Source organism: Nycticebus coucang, chromosome 1 (genome assembly GCF_027406575.1).
Source record: "Nycticebus coucang isolate mNycCou1 chromosome 1, mNycCou1.pri, whole genome shotgun sequence".
NCBI lineage: Eukaryota > Metazoa > Chordata > Mammalia > Primates > Lorisidae > Nycticebus > Nycticebus coucang.
In genome coordinates, this window is record NC_069780.1 from 96,427,483 (window position 1) to 96,436,348 (window position 8,866).

Below are 8,866 nucleotides of genomic sequence, written 5' to 3' on the forward strand. Positions count from 1 at the left end.
GTGACACACACCAAGGCCCCACCCCGCTCCCTCCCTCAGGGAAAAACATTTTCTATAAAGTAAAACCGGTTGCAAATAATTTTGTGATGTTTGGATGCCCTTAGAGATTGTGCTTCAGATGAGAATATCAGAAAAGTCAGTGTGAGTAGGCATAGTTCTTTTACAATGTTCTCATTCTATAATACATTTCTCTTATTTTAGCTATTTTGGGGGGTGAAATGCAATATTATTAAACACTGCCGTAATATTAAAAGTGACATAAACTTGGAAGAAATTGGTTAAAATGTATGAAAATCTCCATAACTCAAACAACGTTTCAATTTATAGTAATAAAAATTAAATGTTGGGTATAAGAAGAAAGGAAAATGATGTTTCATTTATTTATTTATTTATTTATTTATTTATTTATGACAGAGCCTCAAGCTGTTGCCCTAGGTAAAGTGCTATGGCATCACAGCTCACAGCAACCTCCAACTCCTGGGCTTAAGTGATTCTCCTGCCTCAGCCTTCCAAGTAGCTGGGACTATAGGCGCCCGCCACAATGCCTGGCCATTTTTTGGTTGTAGTTATTATTGTTGTTTGGACAGGCTGGATTCAAACCTGCCAGCTCTGGTGCCTGTGGCTGGGACTCTAGCCACTTGAGCTATAGGTGCTGAGCCTATTTCTTTTTCTTTTTTTTTTTTTTTTTTTAGCGTTATTCAAATTAACACAAGGGTACAATATTTAGGTTACATTGTTCTCACTTCCAGGGTGAAATTCCATTTGTAAAAGAGCCCTCACCCAGGGGTTGTGTTTTATACCCTCACAATGTGCACATTAGGTGAGATCCCACCTCATGCCCTCCCTCCCTCTACCATACGTCCTCCCCACTCCCACCTCCCTTTACCCCCAAACTGGACTATAATAGTGTTTTATTGTTTATAGGAACATGTAATTGTTTATATATTGATTTCATATTAGTGTGGAGTACATTGGATATTCATCTTTCCTTTCTTGCAATACATTACTAAGAAGAACATATTTCAACTCCATCCAGGTATGTGTAAAAGATGTAAAGTCATCATCTTTTTAAATGGCTGCATGATATTCAATAATGGTATACCTATACCACAGTTTGTTGATCCATTTGTGGGTTGATGGGCACTTAGGTTACTTCCACAACTTGGCAATTATGAATTGAGCTGCAATAAACATTTTAGTGCAAATATCTTTGCAGTAAAATGATTTATGTTCTTCTGGGTAGATACCTACCAAGTAATGAGATTACAGGGTGAAATGGAAGGTCTACATTTAGATCTTTGAGGACTCTCCATACTTTTCCCCAAAATGCTGTATTAGTTTACAATCCTACCAGCAGTGTAGAAGTGTTCCCTTATCTCCACATCCATGCCAGCATCTGGTGTTTTGTGACTTTGTGATGTGGGCTAATCTTGCTGGGGTTAGGTGATATCTTAGAGTGGATTTGATTTGCATTTCTCTGATGATTAAGGACAATAAGCACTTTTTCATGTGTTTGTTGGCCATTTGTCTGTCATCCTCAGAGAAGTTTCTGTTCAAACCACATGCCCACTTATAGGGAAGATTGTTTGTACTTTTCTTATTGTTTAATTTGAGTTCTCTGTAGAACTCAAACCTTTGAGTTATCAGGCCTTTGTCAGATTCATAACATGCAAAAATCTTCTCCCATTCTGAGGGCTGTCTCTTTGCTTTGTTTGTGGTACTCTTAGCTGTGCAAATGCTTTTTAGCTTGATCAAGTCCTGGTTATTTATTTTTGGTATTGCTGCAATTGCTGGGGGGGGGTCTTTCTCATAAGGTTTTTTCCCAGGCCAATATCTTCAAGTGTTTTCTCCACACTCTCTTCTAGAATTTTTATTGTTTTGTGTCTTAAATTTAAATCTTTTATCCAATGAGAATCTATTTTTGTCAATGGTGAGAGGTGTGGGTCCAGTTTCAGTCTTCTGAATGTGGATAACCAGTTCTCCCAGCACCATTTTTTAAAGAAGCATTCTTTTCCCCATTGCATGTTTTTGTTAGGCTTATCAAAGATTAAATGATGATATGTGGCTGGGTTCATCTCTAGATTCTCTATCCTATTCCATAGATCTGTATCTCTATTTTTGTGCCAGTACCATGCTGTTTTGATCACTGTAGCCTCATAATATAACTTGAAATCTGGCAACATGATGCCTCCAGAATTGTTTTTATTTCTAAGAACTGTATTTACCATTCTTTTTTTTTTTCTGGTTCCATATGAATTGAAGTGCTATTTTTTCAAGATCTTTAAAGGATGACATCGGTGCTTTGATGGGAATTACATTAAATCTATAGATTTGTTGGGGTAGTATGGACATTTTAAGGATGTTGATTTTTCCCAGCCATGAGCATGGTATGTTCTTTGTTGACATCTTTTGCTATTTCCTTTCTCAAAGTTTCATAATTTTCTTTACAGAGATCTTTCATTTCTTTTGTTAGATATATTCCCAGGTATTTCATCTTCTTTGGTGCTATTGTAAAATTGTCTTTGATTTTGTTCTCGGATTGACAATTGTTGGCATATTCAAAGGCTACTGATTTGTGGGTATTGATTTTGTAACCTGAGATGCCTCTGTATTCCTTGATCACTTCTAAGAGCTTTGTAGTTGAGTCCCTGGTATAAGATCATGTCATCTGCGAAGAGGGAGAGTTTGACCTCTTCTGCCCCCATTTGGATTCCTTTGATCTCCTCTTGCCTGATTGCAATGGTTAGGAATTCCAACGCTATGTTAAATAGTAGTGGAGACAGTGGGCATCCTTGTTGGGTTCCAGATTTGAGTGGGAATGCTTTCAGTTTTACTCCATTCAATATGATATTGGCTGTGGGTTTGGTATAGATATCCTCTATCAGCTTAAGGAATGTTCCTTCTAATCCTCTTTTCTTCAGTGTTTTTATCATGAAAGGATGCTAGATATTATCAAAAGCCTTTTCTGCATCAATTGAAAGAATCACATGGTCTTTGTTTTTTATTCTATTTATGTGATGTATTATATTTATAGATTTGTGTATGTTGAACCAATCCTGTGTCTCTGGGATAAAACCCACTTGATCATGGCGTATAACCTTTTTAATGTGTTGTTGTATTCTGTTTGCGAATTTCTTGTTGAATATTTTTGCATTGATATTCATTAATGGTATTGGTCTATAGTTTTCTTTTTTTGTTGGGTCATTTCCTGGTTTGGGGATCAGGGTGATATTTGCTTTATAGAATATGTTGGGGGAGGATTCCTTCTTTCTTTATATCTTGGAAAAGTTTATGCATTATAGGAACTAGTTCCGCTTTGAAGGTTTGATAGAATTCTGGTGTGAAACCATCTGGTCCAGGGCTTTTCTTTTGGGGGAGATTTTGTATAATTGATGCTGTTTCAGACTTGATATTGGTCTATTCAAGATTTCTAAGTCTTTCTGGCTGAGTTTTGGAAGGTGTTGTGCTTCCAAATATTGGTCTATCTTCTCTACATTTTCATATTTCTAGGAATAGAGTTTTTTTAGTAATTGCTTGAGAATCTTTTGTATTTCTGTAGTATCTGTTGTTATTTCCCCATTATCATTTCTGATTGTAGTTATTAGAGGTCATGTTTTCCTGTTTCTGGTTAGTCTAGCCAAGGGTTTATCAATTTTATTAATCTTTTCAAAGAACCAACTTTTTGTTTCACTGATCTTCTGAATAATTCTTTTGTTTTCAATTTCATTTAGTTCTGCTCTAATTTTTGTTTGTGTATTTTCTTCTGCTGGGTTTGGGATTAGATTGTTCTTCCTTTTCCAGTTGCTTGAGATGGCCCATAGATTGCTGTCTTGCTCTCTTTCTGTTTTCTTGATGAAGGCATCTAATGCTATAAATTTTCCTCTAAGGACTACATTTGCAATATCCCACAGGTTTTGATAATTTGTGTCTTCATTATGATTTTGTTCCAGAAATCTAATGATCTCCTTCTTGATTTCATCTATGACCCAGCTTTCATTCAGTATAAAGCTATTTAGTTTCCATGATTTTATTTGAATATGAAGATTTCTGCTGCTGTTAAGTTCAACATTTATTCCATGATGGTCTGAGAAGAGACAGGGGATAATTTTTATTCTTTTAAATTTGTTGAGGTTAGCCTTATAACCTAAGATATGATCAATTTTGGAAGAAGATCCATGCACTGATGAGAAGAATGCGTATTCCATTTTGTTAGGATAAAGTGTTCTATAAATGTCTTCTAAGTCCATTTGTTCTAGGGTCTTGTTTAAGTCCATTATTTCTTTGTTTAGTTTCTGCTTGGAGGATCTGTCCAGTACTGCAAATGGGGTGTTAAGAACTCCAACTATTATAGTGTGGGAAGATATCACATTGTTCAAATCAGTTAGGGTTTGTTTTATATAGAGAGAAGCATTCAGATGGGGCAAATAGATGTTTACTGTTGAAATGTCTTCATATTGTGTGTTTCCTTTGACCAGTATGAAGTGTCCATCTTTCTCTTTCATTATTTTTGTTGGTTTGAATCCCATTGTATCCTCATGCAAGATTGCAACACCAGCGTTTTTCTGCTTTCCATTTGCCTGGAATGCCATTGCCCATTCCTTCACCCTGAGTCTTGTTTTATCTTTTGAGGTAAGGTGAGTTTCTTGTAGGCAACAGATATCTGGCCTGAGTTTTTATATCCAGTAGGCCAGTGTATGACTCTTTAGAGAGTTCAAACCATTCACATTAATTGAGAGAATTCCTAGATGTGCCAGAGTTTGGGTCATCTTGTTTTTCAGAAGTCCAGAGCTTAATTTTATGTCTCTCATACTGTGGAAGCTAGGGTTTGTTCTTTAATTTCTAGGTAGGTTTACTTTGGTGGTGTTCCCTCCTGTGAATTGTTATGAAGAGTGGATCTGAGTATTTTCTGTAGAGCTGGTCAAGTCATGGTACATTTCCTCAGCACGTGGATGTCAGCGAAGTATTCGATTTCTCCATCACAAATGAAACTCAGTTTAGCAGGATCCCCATAGGATCCTTGGCTGGAAATTATTTTGTTTAAGAAGGTTGAAGGTAATGACCATCCTTTTCTGGATTGGAAAGTTTTGGCTGAAAGATTGCAGTCATCCTTACACTTTTTCCTTTGTAAGTAATACTTTTCTTATGCCGGCCTGCTTGCAGAAGTTTCTCCTTCATATTAACATTGGCAAAATTAATTACAATGTATCTAGGAGAAGCTTTGTTTAGATTGAGTCATGCTGGGATTCTGAAACTATCTACTATCTGAATTTTTGTGCCTCTTGCAATAATTGGGAAATTCTCCACCATAATTTCTTGGAGCAGAGAATTTGTGCCTTTAGAACCATCTTCTCCTTCAGGAATCACTATAACTAAAATGTTCAATTTCTTGGAATGATCTCATAACTCTCTCAGAGAATATTGTTCTTCTTCTCCTTTTTTTTTTTTTTTTTACCTCTTTGAATGCTTGGGATAGTTCAAAAGTCTTGTCTTCTTTATCTGAGATTCTTTCTTCCCACTGTTCAAATCTACTTCTGAGGGACTCTACTGTATTTTGAAGCTCCTCAAATACTTTTCAATTCCTTAAGCTCTGCTATCTCTTTCTTCATTATGTCCATATCCTTGGTGACTTTATCTTTGAATTCATTCATTTCTTCAACTTCTGAACTGTTTTTTGGTTCCCTGTTTCCATGCTTTGCTCCAGTCCTATTATCTTATTTGCCATCCATATTCTAAATTCTATTTCTGACATTTCAGCAATTTCTCTGTGGATGGGATTCTCTGTTGTATTTTCTTTGGTGTACCCAGGAGGTGTTGATCTGCCCTGATTTTTCATGTTGCCAGAGCTGAGCAACTGATTCCTCCTCATGAGTATTTTCAACTTCTTCCTCTTTTTCTCTTTTTTAATATTTTAATTATACTGTTTTAGTTGAATTGATAGGTTGTCCCTGATGAGTCCACTCCTCATCATTCCAATGCCGCTGCTGCACTAACAAAGGCAGAGAAGTGGTGAATCCACAGACCCAGACAGTGTCTCCTGGGGGACAAGAATCAGTAGGCAGTACTGGCCCAAATTAAAGTCCCTCTGCCAGTGCTGACTCTGCCCACCAGAGAAGCTCACAAGGCTGCCCAGTTGACAGCACTGGCCCAGAGTTCAGGAGAGATGCTTATGCACTGGGCACCATCTAGCCAATGGAGCACTGAAGGCTACAGCTCTGTGGACAGCATAGGCCCAGAGCTCAGACAAAGTCTCTCTGCAACCGGGCACTGCTCTGTCCAGTCAAGCTCAGAGGGCTGCCACCCAGCAGGGGACACAAGGCTAAAATTCAGATAAGAGTCACTCAGGCACCAAGCACAGCCCACCCACTTGAGCTCAGAGAATGGAAAGCTCCCTGTGGAAAGTGTTAATCCAAAATTCAGTACAAAGTCGCTTAAAACTCAGCCCCACCCACCCAACTGGGTTCAAAGAATCCCAACTGTAGAGGCCCAAGGTTCAAAGTTTAGTCCAAAGTCACTTATACTGGTGGTGCCTATAGTTCAGTCGGCAGGATACCAGCCACATAAACCTAGGGTGGCAAGTTCAAACCTGGCCCAGGCCTGCTAAGCAACAATGACAACTGCAATCAAAAAATAGCTGGGTGCCTGTAATCCCAGCTACTTGGGAGGCTGAGGCAAGAGAATCTCTTAAGCCCAAAAGTTTGAGGTTGCTGTGAGCTGTGATGCCATGGCAGTCTACCCAGGGTGACAGCTTGAGACTCTGTCTCAAAAAACAAAAACAAAGTCACTTAAACCCGGCCCCCCACCCACCCAACTGAGCTTAGAGAGCCCTGCCTGGTGGAGGCCAGAGATCCAAAGTTCAGTTCAAAAATGCTTAAACCTTGGCCCTGCCCACCCATCCAAGCTCAGAGAGCCTTGCCTGGCTAAGGCCAGAGGTCTGAAGCTCAATCCGAAGTCATTTAGACATCCTCCTGCCCATCCCATCAAGCTCAGAGAGCCCTGCCTGGTGAAGGGGGCAGGTCTAAAGTTCAGTCACAAGTCAGAGTTGTTTAAGTACTGGCCTTGCCCACCCAGTAGAGCTCAGAGGTTGTCCTGAAGGGCAGAAAACAGAATTGCCTGAGAAGTCCTGAGGAGCTGGAGCTGGGTAGTTTACCCTCTCCCCACAAAAGCTTGGACTGTCATACTACTGTTCTCACGCTGCAGCTCAGTGGCTGGCAGACTTCCCCAGCTTCCCAGTAAGCTCATCAAACACTGGACTCTACAGGGGGGCAGTTCTTCCAGCAACTAGGGTGGGGGAAGGACAATCTGGGTGCTCAGGATTGCAGGAGAAATATTTACTCTTTTGTGCCAGACGGAATGGGGCCCACTCTCAGTGGTGGGACCTCAATAATGAAAGAGGACTGGGACTGGGCAACTGCTCTCCCATGGGATAAGGTCAGGAGACTTTCGAACCGAGTTTGCTGACTGACTGGCCACCCACTGCAGCGGAGCTCCTGTTTCGGGGGAAGGGTCTCCTCCTAGGAGCTGTGCTCTTACCTGTTGTTTTTCTTCCACTTTCTTGTGTGGACACATCTAATAAGGATGTGTACTCACGCAGTCCTCTCAGTGCAGAGCTCCGCTTATTTGGTTTCCATCCACTTCAGTCCAATAACTCTCCCTCTGGGCAGGAGCCTCTGGTGAAAGCTGCTTCTAGTCAGCCATCTTCCTACCCACCTCAAGATGATGTTTCATTTTTATTATTTCATTTAATCTTTATTGTGGGCTTAGGTCCAACACGTCTCTAAGTGTTAGAGTTAAAACTAGCATTAGATCTTTTGACTTTTCCAGTTTTCAGGAAAAACAATAAAAGACAAATTGACTACCAAACTGACAGTGTTGTAAATACTGGTTTGTTTTAAACCTTTTACGACAATCATCTTCCTAAACTGACACACCAGTACATGCTTTCTTTGGGGAAATTAGGAGAATCTGTCACTGTTGTCTACTTTGTGCTTTGAACTTTTTATTTTTCCAGATAGAGTCTCATTCTGTCACCCTGAGTAAAGTGCCATGGTATCATCACAGGTCACAGCAACCTCAAACTCCGGGAGTCAAGCCATCCTCCTGTCTCAGCCTCCCTAGTATCTGGGACTACAGGGCCCACGCCCAGCTAGTTTTTCTATTTTTACTAGAGACAGGGTCTTGTCTCACTCAGGTTGGTCTTGAACTCCTGAGCTCAAGGGATCCTCCTGCCTTGGCCTTCCAAGTGCTGGGAATACAGGTGTGAGCCAACATGCCCAGCCCTGAACTGTGACAAATGTATGCTTGCTGTGTAAGCCACCCCGTCCATGGTATTTTTGCCACAGCAGCCCAACCTAAGACAGTTGCCTTCATCGAAAGGTCCAGCAGCACACCTGGCTTTATCTAAATGATGCCCAGCAGGTCTCTGTCTCTTCTGGGGGCTTTTTACTCTTGTCTAGGAAGGGAACACAGACTCCAAATTTTGGTGCTAGTAAGGAAATGCAAACTCCTAAGCAATTTTGGCAGTACTTTGCACCCTAGCTTTCTCCATGCATCTCAGCATTGTCCCTCAGTCTCTATTACCCTCTTTTAAAGATTAAAAATTAAGACTCAGTCTGCAGGGCCCTTCTCCCTCCCTCTCACTTGCCCCTTTCCTGTATCTTGTGCTGGGTAAAGAGCACTCTCTGCCTACTCTCTACCCCAGGGAGAGTGAGATGAAGTCAGCAAGGCTAGGGCCAACAAGACTCCGCTGGTCCAGTCGGTTTAGGGCCTACATAATGTTCACCTTATGTCTCCCATTTTTGTTGATTTGTAAATTCAGCTTTCATCTACAAGTGTATATCTTGAGTAGTTTAGGGTAATTGATTTAGGA